The sequence below is a fragment of the Ictidomys tridecemlineatus genome, chromosome 2, assembly GCF_052094955.1.
Source record: "Ictidomys tridecemlineatus isolate mIctTri1 chromosome 2, mIctTri1.hap1, whole genome shotgun sequence".
In the NCBI taxonomy this organism is placed as follows: domain Eukaryota; kingdom Metazoa; phylum Chordata; class Mammalia; order Rodentia; family Sciuridae; genus Ictidomys; species Ictidomys tridecemlineatus.
In genome coordinates, this window is record NC_135478.1 from 26,083,636 (window position 1) to 26,095,805 (window position 12,170).

Genomic DNA, 12,170 nt, shown 5'->3' on the forward strand with positions numbered 1-12,170 from the left:
GCCTGTAAAATTCTTAACCAGATTGATCTGTTTTTCCAAACACGTGCAGTGGTTATGTTCCTCATTCCACAATGCGAATTTTTTTTAAAAAAAAGCCACATTATTTACCTGAATGAAAGTAAATTTCATTCTTAGCCTGCATTCATATGGTGACATGAAATCCAAGCTTAATCATATCTAAGGACTTCCCTTTCTGTGGGCTGCAGAAAATCATTGAAACTTATAGGTTGGGGATATGGAGAGACAGGATTGGGGGAGGACTTAGAGATAAGTCCACCATGATCTGAGGAATGAGGCTGATAAATTATGTGATGCACATGTGTGAATATGACATGATGAATCTCGCTATTATGTATAATTATAATGCACCCATACAAATACATTTTAAAAAAAATAACAAAACTGAGTTTATTTTCTAAGAACCTAAAAAAAAATAAAACAAGTAAATAAAACTTTTAAAAGATGATCTATTAAAAATTCACCTCTCAAATATGGATGGCTTTCCCCTGCTTCTTATCAAATGAACATCTTAAGAGGTCACTCTCACAGTTTCTCAGGAATAGTTACATACTTTATGGAGTTTAGAGCAAAATAAAAAAATGCATGTACCCTTTTTCAACTTTATTAAGACTTTTAAGATGGAGATGGTACAATTTCAACCATGTCAAGGAGTTTCTAAACATGGGCCCATATGTGGGGTGTATGTTCATGAAGTCTGTTCTGCTACTACCATTCTTCATGGTAAGAACCTGGGGTCATTGCTAGCCAGCATTTCTGTGTTCCTGACATCTCCTCTGAGGTTGGCTTTCAGTGGAAAAAGGTCACTGATAATTACAGGACACACAAAACCCAATATCTTTCCCCCACATTGGGTAATTTTTTCTACTCTCTCTCTCCAAACAGAAATCTGCCTTCCTCCTGGACCATATAATTCTTTATATCGTTGAAATTTAGGTTGTGAATTAAAAAAGCCTCCTAAATCTTGTCTTGGACCTTGGGAAGGTAGTAGTCTTCTAGAATTTTGCAGCCCCAAAATTTGGAAGCATGTTAGAAATATAGAATCTCAAATGGTCCCAACTGAGTCAGAATCAGCATTGTTATGAGATCCTCAGTTCCAGGACCCAGTGCATGTCTAATTCTTCTTGAAACAGAGAGCAGAGAAGGGGAAAGATGGCTAATTATCATTGTATTTCATTATTTTACAGTAAGAAAAATACATAAATTAATTTGGCAGCTAATATTGGTCACTAATTAACAACGCCTAGAGCAGAAAGTTGCAAGCTCAACTGCTTTTGAAGTCCAGGAAGGTAGTCTAAATGAGGGAAGCTATTGCTGAGCCAGCAGGGACTTCTGGTGCTATGTAAAGGAGTGAAAACCTTCTCTATACAACTACTGCAACAAAGTATCATGGTCCTAGCTATCTGGATGCTTTTCAACAGAACATTGGTTTTGAATTTTGCTTGAAATCTGTAGTGTAAAACTTCAAAAACACTTCAATAACTAAATAAGGCATATTTTAAAACGTTTAGCTAAAGTGTGATCCCTCATGTATAGTTTTGTAGATGTGTGGGATAAGCATTTGGAAGGGAGTATATAATAAAAGATTGAAGTCTTTCCCACTTATAACCTTAAATAGAGTATGTGGCATCCTTTCTCTTTGATTCTCTTGTTTGCAAAATCAAACTGTTGCCTTGAATTAGGCATGTGCTCTACTACTGAGCTACATCTCCAGTCCATACGAATTAGGAGAAACGGTATGTATGCCAAGAGATGTGAATTTCTTGGATAAACATTAGGAAATTGTTCACAAAATTCTCTGATTAATTTCCTTCCCATGTCCACCCTCCCCAAAATGTAATGTGGTAGCGCATCCCATCAAGTGAAGACTATTCTACTTCTTGAGTGTACTCTGGCCCTGTGTTTCTGCCGTGGCTAGTAGAGTGTGATGCAAATGATACTATGTCAGTCCTGAGCCTTAATTCTTTCTTTTTTGGAACCCTCCCTTGCTGCCACAATAGCCACTTGAGGATAACAGAACTCTTGGGGCAGACACAATCTATCCTAGCTAAGACTATGTGGGCCATGGGACCCAGGTGACCCAGAAGATGATCATGCAGATCCATAAGTGAGCCCAGCTGTTACCGAACAAACCTCCCAGACGAGTTTAAACCAAATGTCCCAAAGAATTGCATAATTTTCTTGTATTAACCTTATTAGATTTTGCTGAGCTTGTATCTGTGGGATGACAAATGTCAACATGTTAGGAACACCTTGTCCATTTATTCCTTCATTATGACATTTCTTTGCCCTCTTCTCCTGGGGCTACATTTGTATGTATTTTAGACCACCTGTGTCCTGCACATTTCCCATGCTATTTTGCTGTTTCCATCAGTTGTGCCTTCGTCCTTAAAGTTTGTTATTTTTTTTTTGTCTTTGAGTTCAGTAATTCTGTCTTCTGCTAAATGTCTCTTTCTGCCCATTTAATAGTCATATTTCTTTTTCAGTTTCAGAACGTCCACTTTTCTTCTCCTTTTTTTAGTAGATTCCAGATTTCAGTTGAAGTTCTTGATTATTTCAACCATTTAAAAATTGTACTTTTGGGCTGAAGGTATAATCATTCAGTGGGAGAGCACTTGCCTAGCAATCAATCCCTACCACACACACACACACACACACACACACACACACACAGAAGAATCAAAAACAACAGAAAACCTACTTTGTCTAACTTGCTTATTATGGTGGTTATAAGTTTTTCTACTAACTCCTATATATTAATTCAGGTTAACTTATGTTATCTGATTATTCTTTTTCCTCCTTGCATACCTTGTGTATGAAAAATGTCGAATGATAATAATTTTACTTTTTCTCTCTGACAGAATAATAGTGTAATAAATCAACATTAGAATGAATAAATATTAAGACAGGATGCAACACATAGGAATGGTAGTCCTGTTCTCAGCATGAACGTTCAAAGTTTACCCTAAGTGGTATCAGCTAATATTAAATGCTCTCTAGAGTCTGAATAGCTACAAGATTCACAATTTAATGCTTTCTTAATGGTTGTACAAAATCTTGTGGAAAAGAGAACAATAAACCATGTTTAAACTTAAAAATCTCTGAGAAACTCAAGTTGAAAAGTTTTAACTTGTTTGGAGTTACAGAAATTACTCAGCAATGTCAAATTAGTTTTACTAGTGAGCATTGGTAGCTATCATGAGTAGTAATCAAGACCTTGAAAAAGTATATTCAGTTTTGAAAACCCTAAATATGATTAATTCATTTGACTTGATTTTGTAGCATCTCCTATGATCTGTTTTATTTAGTTTGTTCTGTTACTATTTAATGAGTGTCTAGTAAATACGTTTACAGCAACAATAAAAATAAAGTTGAATGTTAATTGAATTCAACTGAATACAAAACACCAGCAATACTTAATGCCCAAAAAGTTCTGAGAAATCCAATATTTCTTATCTGAGAAAATAAACCAGAACCTGAAGTAAAACACACACACACACACACACTCTCATATTCTTTTTTTTCCCTAAATACAGTTTGGCTGGGTTTATACTACTAAGAAACTTATAGATTTAAATAGATGGCCCAGTATCCAGACAATTATGGGGAGCAACATTTCTCCTAAGACAGGGAAAATATTAATAACAATAATAATAATAATTCTGGCAATGCTTATAAATATTCAACTTATGTCAAAGCCTGAAAAAATATTCAAAGCTCCAAACATTTATGTTTTTAATAAACTATGTACAAGAATAGTAAGATATTTCTCACTTACAAAGGTCCACAAAATTCAGAAATTACCCAATAAAAGTAAAACAAACAGCAAAACACCTTTTGCTATGCATATCTTAAAATAATGTTAAATTTGAAAGATCATGGTTTCAGGAAGCCATGGAAGAATTTTGCAATCAGGTATTCAACCATCTATTTTCTGTGAAATTATTGCTTTACCATTTTTTTCTTTATTTCCAGATCTAGTTCAAGATTCATATGTAAATATATTTTCTGTTCTTCATTCTCTTCTCCTCAGAATTAATCACTGACCTGAATTTAATATTTATCATTCACATGCATATTTATTATGTTTTAATTATATTCTATCCATATTCATAAACTACACACAGTATTATTTTGAATGTTTTCAGATTTAAGTATGATATCTAATATTTATCTTCTATTTGTGTATTTCAACACAAGTTTTCTTTTTGAGATTTTTGTATTGAATATGTGACTTTAGCTCATTTGTTATTAGTACAGTGCTCTTTTATTGTGTGAATGCATTAATTTATACATTCTCCTACTTATAGGCATTTGGGTCAATTCAAATTTTTCCTTTTTAAAAACCCTACCCCTTAAACATTGTGATCAGCACAGTCTTAATCCCCTGCAAAAGGAGTAATCTGGGGTGTTTTCTTTCCAGTGGAAATGTGTGGTATAGCGGGTGCTTACCATAGACAACTGTACCAACCTACAGTACCTCTGGCTGTGAACAAGACTTTCCATTGCTCAACATCCTCACCCTACACATTTGTGACAGCATTGTTAATTTTTCTTCATGTAAAAAGTATTCTAGTATCTGGAATTTTAATTCTTTCATTTCCCTGATCATTAGTGGTTGATGATTGCGATGGTTTGAATGTCTTTTCTAAGATTCATGTTGAAATTAAATTGCCATCATGACAATGTGGAGAAGTGGCACATTTATTTATGTATTCATTCATTCGTTCATTCATTCATTTTGTGTACTGAGTATTGAACCCAGGGGTGCTTTACCATTGAGCTACATTTCCAGCGTCTTTTATTTTTAAAATTGAGACAAGGTCTTGCTAAATTGCCTACTGTGGCCTCAAACTTCAGTTCCTCCTGCCTCGGCTTTCCATGTTGCTGGGATTACAGGTGTGTGCCACCATGCCAGGTGAGGTGAGAATTTAAGAGGCTATTTGATTAGCTCATGAGGGTGGAGCTCACATAGATTAATGCTGTTAAAGTGTTGGTTGCTTATTCAGAGTGGATTTTTGATAAAATGATTAATTCAGCCCCCTTTGTCTAGTGCTCTCTCTTTCTGATCCCCTTCCTTTCTTTCTCACTCTCCCAGTGGTAGGACATAACAAGAAGGCCCTCACTAGATGTACCCCTTGTACTTTCCAACTTCCAGAGCAGTGAACTGAATTAACTTCTATTCTTTATGAATTTCCCAGTCTATGGCATTCTGTGAAAGCAGCAGAAAGAAATCTAAAACAAGAACACACATTTGTTTATATGTTTGCCAATCCTTAAGTTTACTCTTCTGGGAACTGATTCTATTCCATTCTGTTTTCTATTTTTCTATTGATTATGTGTCATTTTGTTGATTTGCAAGTGTTCTTTACATATTTTCAATATGTGTATTTATCTATGCACATGTATCCACATCATGGTTTCTAGTCAATAGTTTCTCTTTCCACATTGTCATAGAGACATTTTGTAGAGGAGTTTTATTTATGGCAATCAAAATTTATTAATAGTTCTGTTCTTTTTTTTCTATAAAAAATCAATTCATCACAGGAGGACATGAAAACATTCTTCTATAGATTCTCTTAATACTCTACGGCTTTATTTTTCATATTTAGGATTTTAATATATCTTACACTTATTCTTGTGTACCTAGTGAGATAAAAATCTAATTTTATTTTTCATAGAGATCAAACATTGTTTCATTGCTGTTACTGGGTTAAGTATTTTTTTTTAGTTCACAATGCATTCTTTTCATATTTTGTGTCTGTTTTTAAGCCCTTTATTTCATTGCTATAAATATATTAATTTATGAGTGTGTTAGCACTATGAAACCTTAATTGTACAACTGTATGAAATACTTTGATGTTTGATAGGACAATGTCCTTATCTTGTTTGTCATTTGATTTTCTTAACTGCTCATTTTTCCACATGAAATTTAGGAAGCAAGTTTGAAGTGTCTTTAAAATACATTTTTATTCCTATTTTCATATATAGATAACTGATACATATTCAACTGTATGGTTACTTGGGCTACCATAAGAAAGGACCAAAGACTCAGTGACTTAAGCAACAAACATACATTTGATCATCCTTCTTGAGTTGCACCTGGCCACCTTCTTCTGGTGTCTTTACATGGGTATTCCTCTATGTCCATATGTCAGGATCCTCGTTTCCTCTTCAACGACAGCAGTCATTTGAACTTGACCTATCCAAATGAACTCATTTCACTTTATTTCTTTAAGATCCCTATCCTCAAATATAGTCACATTCTCAAGTACTGGTGATTAGGACTTCAGTATGTAAATTTGTGGGTGTACATAATCGGTAGCATGTAGCATCTCTGAAACTGAGTTCTCCCTGAAATGTTCACCTTGAACAAGATGCTTGCTCCATCTATTAGATCTTCTAAACATGTTTCAAACTTTTACTATTTTTCTTTGAATTTTTTTTTCAAATCATTTGGATAGATACATATTCTGGTTTTGTTGTTATACATTACACATACTTGATCATTTTTACATCTCATTTTTTTGTGTGACTGCTGCATGGTCATATAATTGACGATGATAGATTGCATATTTGGGGTTAGATATTATATTTGGGTTGTATATTTATGAGATTTTTATTGTATAAATATTCTATTATGTGGGAATGACAGGTTTGTTTATTCATTCCAAAACTTTATATCCTGTTTTGCTTTCTTTAAATGTATTAGTTTACATCCTCAGGACAATATTGAATAAACATGATATTGTCAAGCATCCTCATCAAATCTTTAATTTTAAAAGAGCACATCCAGTATCACTTATAATACAATGCCTGCTATAAATTTGAATGAGATACACTTTTTCCCAATTAAAACATTTCCTTCTTTAACCTCGTAAGCTAGATAGAGGGACTTAGTTATTCTAATAAATAACACATATAATTATATCAAATAGTTATTTTCTGCATCTATTAACATGGTTTTATATTTAACTCAATTATGGTAGTGAATGTAAGAATGGATTTCATCAACTCTAAATCTCCCTGCATTCCTGGGTAAAACTAACTTGATTATGATATATACATACCTACATATTATTTATCAATATAAACAGATACTCTTGAGTTCCATCTGTTAATATTTTATTCTGAAATTTTGCATTTATTTTTATGAATGAGTTTCGTCTATAATTTGACAGTCTTATTCTTTTCTTTTTTATTTGTATTTCATAATTCTATCAGGCTTAGACACTCTTTGGGGAGAAGAAGAGTTAAGAAGAACTTAAGTTAAGTTAAGAAGAACTCATTGCATTTATTCATTTCAAATTTATTGGCATATGGTTGTTCAGAATATTGACTTATTTTTAGCTTATCCATATTTGTATTTATGCCCCCCCAAAAAAAATTTTTTTTTGGCTGTTTTCATCATCATTACAATAAGAATTATGACATTTTCCTCACACTTTTCATTTTGCCTTTGTTTATTCTAAGTGTCAGGGGAGACCCAACCCCTGCCAAATATTTGTATTTCTGTTTCCATATTGTAGAGTTTTTGCTTCAAAGTACCTCTCAAACCAAGAATGTTTATCAGACTCTTCTTCAGTGAACTGCATCCATATGACTGATCCTCACCAGCGTGATCAGAGGGACTCAGATCACTTTCTGATGGACAGCATGGAGGAAGTAGAAAAGTAAGTGCTTTCCTGCAAGATGGTAGAGGGAGCAATGTGGGCCAGGGCATGGGTTTGCTGGAATGGATATATTATGAAAGATCAGAAGACCCATCAGAGTTGGGAGGGCCAAAGGACATCATGACATCATGACTCATCATCAGGATTGTGCTGGTGAGAAGGACATCAGTGTCGGTAAGATCGGTGATGATTTTCTCAGGCCTTCCTCACAGGGGACTTAATAGCCACACACACACACACACACACACACACACACACACACTACATATATACTGCAAATAGCTCATGCAATTATGGAGGCTGAAAATTCCCACCATCTGCAAGCTGGAGACCCAGGAAAGCCAGTAGCAGAAGATTGAAGATGGTTACTCCATTAAAAACTACAGCAGTTCCAAGCGCCAGAGAACCAATGGTGTAGATTGCAGTCTGAGTCTGAAGGCCTGAGAATGAGGGATGCTGCTCTCAAGACATGAACTCTGATATTAACAACCCATGGGCAGAATTAATTCACCTTATAAGACCCTGTAACACCATTGAGAGGAAAAAATGTTTTTTGTTGTTCTCTGAGTACTTAAACTTTTTGTTGCTTGTAGCATCTACCAGTATACAGCTGGTTAACACAGAAATGGAAACCTGTTTCTAAATGATGAAAGATCTTCCCAAACCCCTCCTTTTACACAGGTCTCCACTGCTTTTAAAATATAAAAGTCAAAAATATCATGCCTGGCCCTGACGTAAGAGAAGGCAGTAGGTTTCTCCAATTGTTCATGCAGAGCGCCCAGGTTAAAGGGAGACACTTCCACTTCTCAAGTGAGAGAATCCTCTTAAGGGAGAAAAGGGCGTCAAGCGCGTCTCATGTATCCTGAATGGAATTCATTTCCCATCACACCAGAACACGTTCCACAACCCCAGCCCTATGGAGACTGAAACTCCAGGTGGTTCCAAGGAATTCTAAAAAGGTTTTGTAAGTGGCACCTATCAGCTGTGTTCACTACTTTAAAGACACAATATGGACCCCAATATTTAAGATCCTGACATTGGAGAATACACAAAATAATGATAAATTGTTGATTTCTTACATTTTTCCTTCCAGGCTTGGGGGAAAAGCAATATAAAGAAAAATATGAATAGGAATAAAATAGAGAGTACTTTAAATCAGCCCCTTTCTCATAAAAAAAATTTTACTAGATCTAAATCTCATTTTTTTTTGCTATCCCCTGTCCAGTGCACTTTTTATAATTTTGTCAAGATGATGAAAGAATAAAACCTTTCATAAGAACTATTATAAATAGGTAAGAACTAAATAGGTAAGAACTATTTACTAGAGAGTAACTGATTTATCAATTTTTTTAAGTATAACAGTCATACAGAAAAGTGGGAAAATCCTTAGTGGAGAGGTTGATGATTTTCAATAAGCTGAGCAAATCTGGGTAGCCAATACTTAGATAAACATATTATATTATTAGAAAACTTAGTGTTCTACTTACTACCCTCTAAATGTAAAAGCTCTCTCGATTCTATAAGCATAGATTACCTGAACTTTAATTGAATAAAATCACACAGCAAATGCTCTGTTGTACCTGTCTTCTACTATGTAACAATATATTCACAAAGTTTATTCATGCTTTTGCATGTAGAAATAATTCATTTGTTCTCACTGATTTACCACTGTTAGGATATGGTCTAAGAATGTGTCCATTGTTGTTTAAATTCATTTGAGTCATTTTCTATTTTTTTTTGACTATTACACATGGTGCTGCTGTGAACATTTCTGAGTACATAATTTGTTGAATGTATGCATTATTTTCATTGGATATACAAATATGGGATTATACTGACTGAAGTTTTTGTAGATATCACCACTTTGTTTCCCAAAGTAATCACTTTATACTCCCATCAGCAATGCACAAGGGTTCCTATTTTTTGGGGGGGGGGTCACTATTCTGTTGGTGACTCAGTTGTGATATTTCATATAGTGTTAATTTGCATTAACATAATAAGTAATGAAGGCACATATCTTTGCCCACACCTTATCAATCATTTGGATATTTTTCTTTTATCTTTTTTGAAATAGATGTCCAACTTCTTTGTCCATTTTTCTATTGTATTTACTGCTTCATTCTTATTGACTGTAGAATTCTTTGTGGTTTATATGTGGTTATACTAGTGCTTTGCCAATTGTATGCATTATAAGCAGGTTCTCTTAATCTATGCTTCATTTTTCAGGATTTTAATGGTGGTTTTTGATGAATATATTTTCTTAATTTCCAAGAAATTTAATTTAACTCTTTTCTCTATGTCATTAGCCTTTCTGTTTTCTGTTTAAGAAATACCTAATTACTCCAAGGTCCCCAAAATATGCCATTATATTTTCTTCTAAAAACTTTCTTATTTTAGTTTTTACATGGAAACTGGCAAAATATTTATAATTGATTTCTTCATGTGGTAAAAGATAGGAATTGATTGATTTAATAATAATCCCACTTACATTTGAAAGTTTAAAAATGATGTATTAATAACTGAACAGTCTTCGTAATAACAAAAACAACTTACACTGTAAAGAAAGGGTATGCTAATTACCAAAGTGGAATGAAGCCTGAATTATGTTCAATTTTAAATTTCTTGTTGAGAAAGCTACAGTAGTTTTCAAGAGTTCAAACTTATTCTAAGCCTCCTAGTACTCAAGGTAAAATGGGAAAAATAATGAGTAGCATAAACTTTATTGTATATTATGACTGGTATCCTTATAAAAGTAGAAGGGAAAAAAAAAAACAGACAAGACGCATATACTAAAGGGCCATCTGAAGACAGGGGCAGCAATTTTAACTATGCTGCCACATGTCAAAAGATGCCTGAGGACATTAGAAGCTGAATGATCTAAGAAGGATCCTCCTCTGGAGTCTTCGGAGGAAATGTACCCTTGACAACACTCAGATATTTTACTTCAAGTGTCCTAAAACTGTGTGAGAGAGAATATGTTTTTGTTGATTTAAGTCATCCAGTTTGTGACATTTCATTATTCCAGCCAGAGAAAACTGAGACAGGGTTTGAGGACAAGATTAAACAAAATAAGAATAAAAAAACTGTGACCTACGTTCACCTGCCTTCCCAGAGACATTTCTTGGCCTCTGCCTTTATGACTTGGTTGCTCCATATGAAGTGGAGCCCACACCAGCTTGTGTCTGTCCCCCCTGGTAGTGTGGAACTTGCATACATGTTTGAATAAGGCTGGATTAAAAAAAAAGTGCATATTCCAATCATCCTGCAGCGGACACACCCAAGACAGACAGGACTAAGCATGAGGAAGATGCGGTAGAGCTGAGGGAGGCTGAGTAGGGTGTGAAATGATGCTTTTCCCAAGAGAGTTAGGGGACAGCAAGGGCAGAAAAGAAGTCTTGAATGATGGATTTAAGGCACTTGGCATAAAAGAAAATTTAAAATAGTCCCTAAAAAGGCATATATTTCCATAAAGGAATAGTGAGAGTTTCAGGGAATCTTCTAAGCCAATATGTTAGCCTCTTGGTCCATCTAGAATAATAGGTAACAGTACCCGGCAAATTGACTTAAGCTCTGTACATGAACACTTCCTGGGTAATATGGCCTCTCCATCTTCATTTACAAATGTGGAATTTAAAACTGCGGATGTTAAAGGACTTGCACAAATCCTACAGCACAAATTCAACAGTGTGTGCACAAGTATATGTGTGTGCTGGGTGGATGGTATTCAAACTCCTGATTTCCAATATCAGGAAGCAATGTGTTTAATATCCCACCCAAATGCAATATGGTGGTCCTATGAAGCAATGACCCTATCATGCATCCCCTTGCTGAGTAACACAGACTGACCAGCAATCACTAATTTGGGGGGAAAAAATCTACCCATTAGTCTGGAAAAAAGTTTAAATTAGATTAAGTGAAGATAAAATATTTTAATAAGATTCAATATTAGATATAGAAACATGTGCTTGTGTGTGTGTATGCACATAGGCACCTGTATATCAAAAAATGTCCTGAGACACTGACTCAGAGTGGATATTCTACAATTGTAGTACTCTACATTCTTCTTGCCTTTTATATTCGGATTCACTTAAAGTTTTACATTTTGTTTTATAACACACACACACAAAAAAAAGGGGGGGAGGGGAAAGAGGGAGAATACAGACATCTTAGTTCTCTGGTACAGAGCAGCTCATTCCCTGAGGTAAACAGACTCACTGAGTCAGGTGAATCTATGGTGTGAATGACACACATGCAAGGTACAGCAATAAATCATAAAATGATCCTTCAGCAGATTCATCTGCAAGTGTTTTTATCTACTCTATTTTAAACAACTCTCTTAATGGCATCTCACTGTTTCTCCCTTAGGAAATTATTTCATTGTATAATTGCCCTTGCTTCAAGTGAAATTTTCTTAATGTCCAATTTAAAATTGCTTCTTTTTTCAGTCTCAGGCCATTGCTCTCTATTACATTACTATTA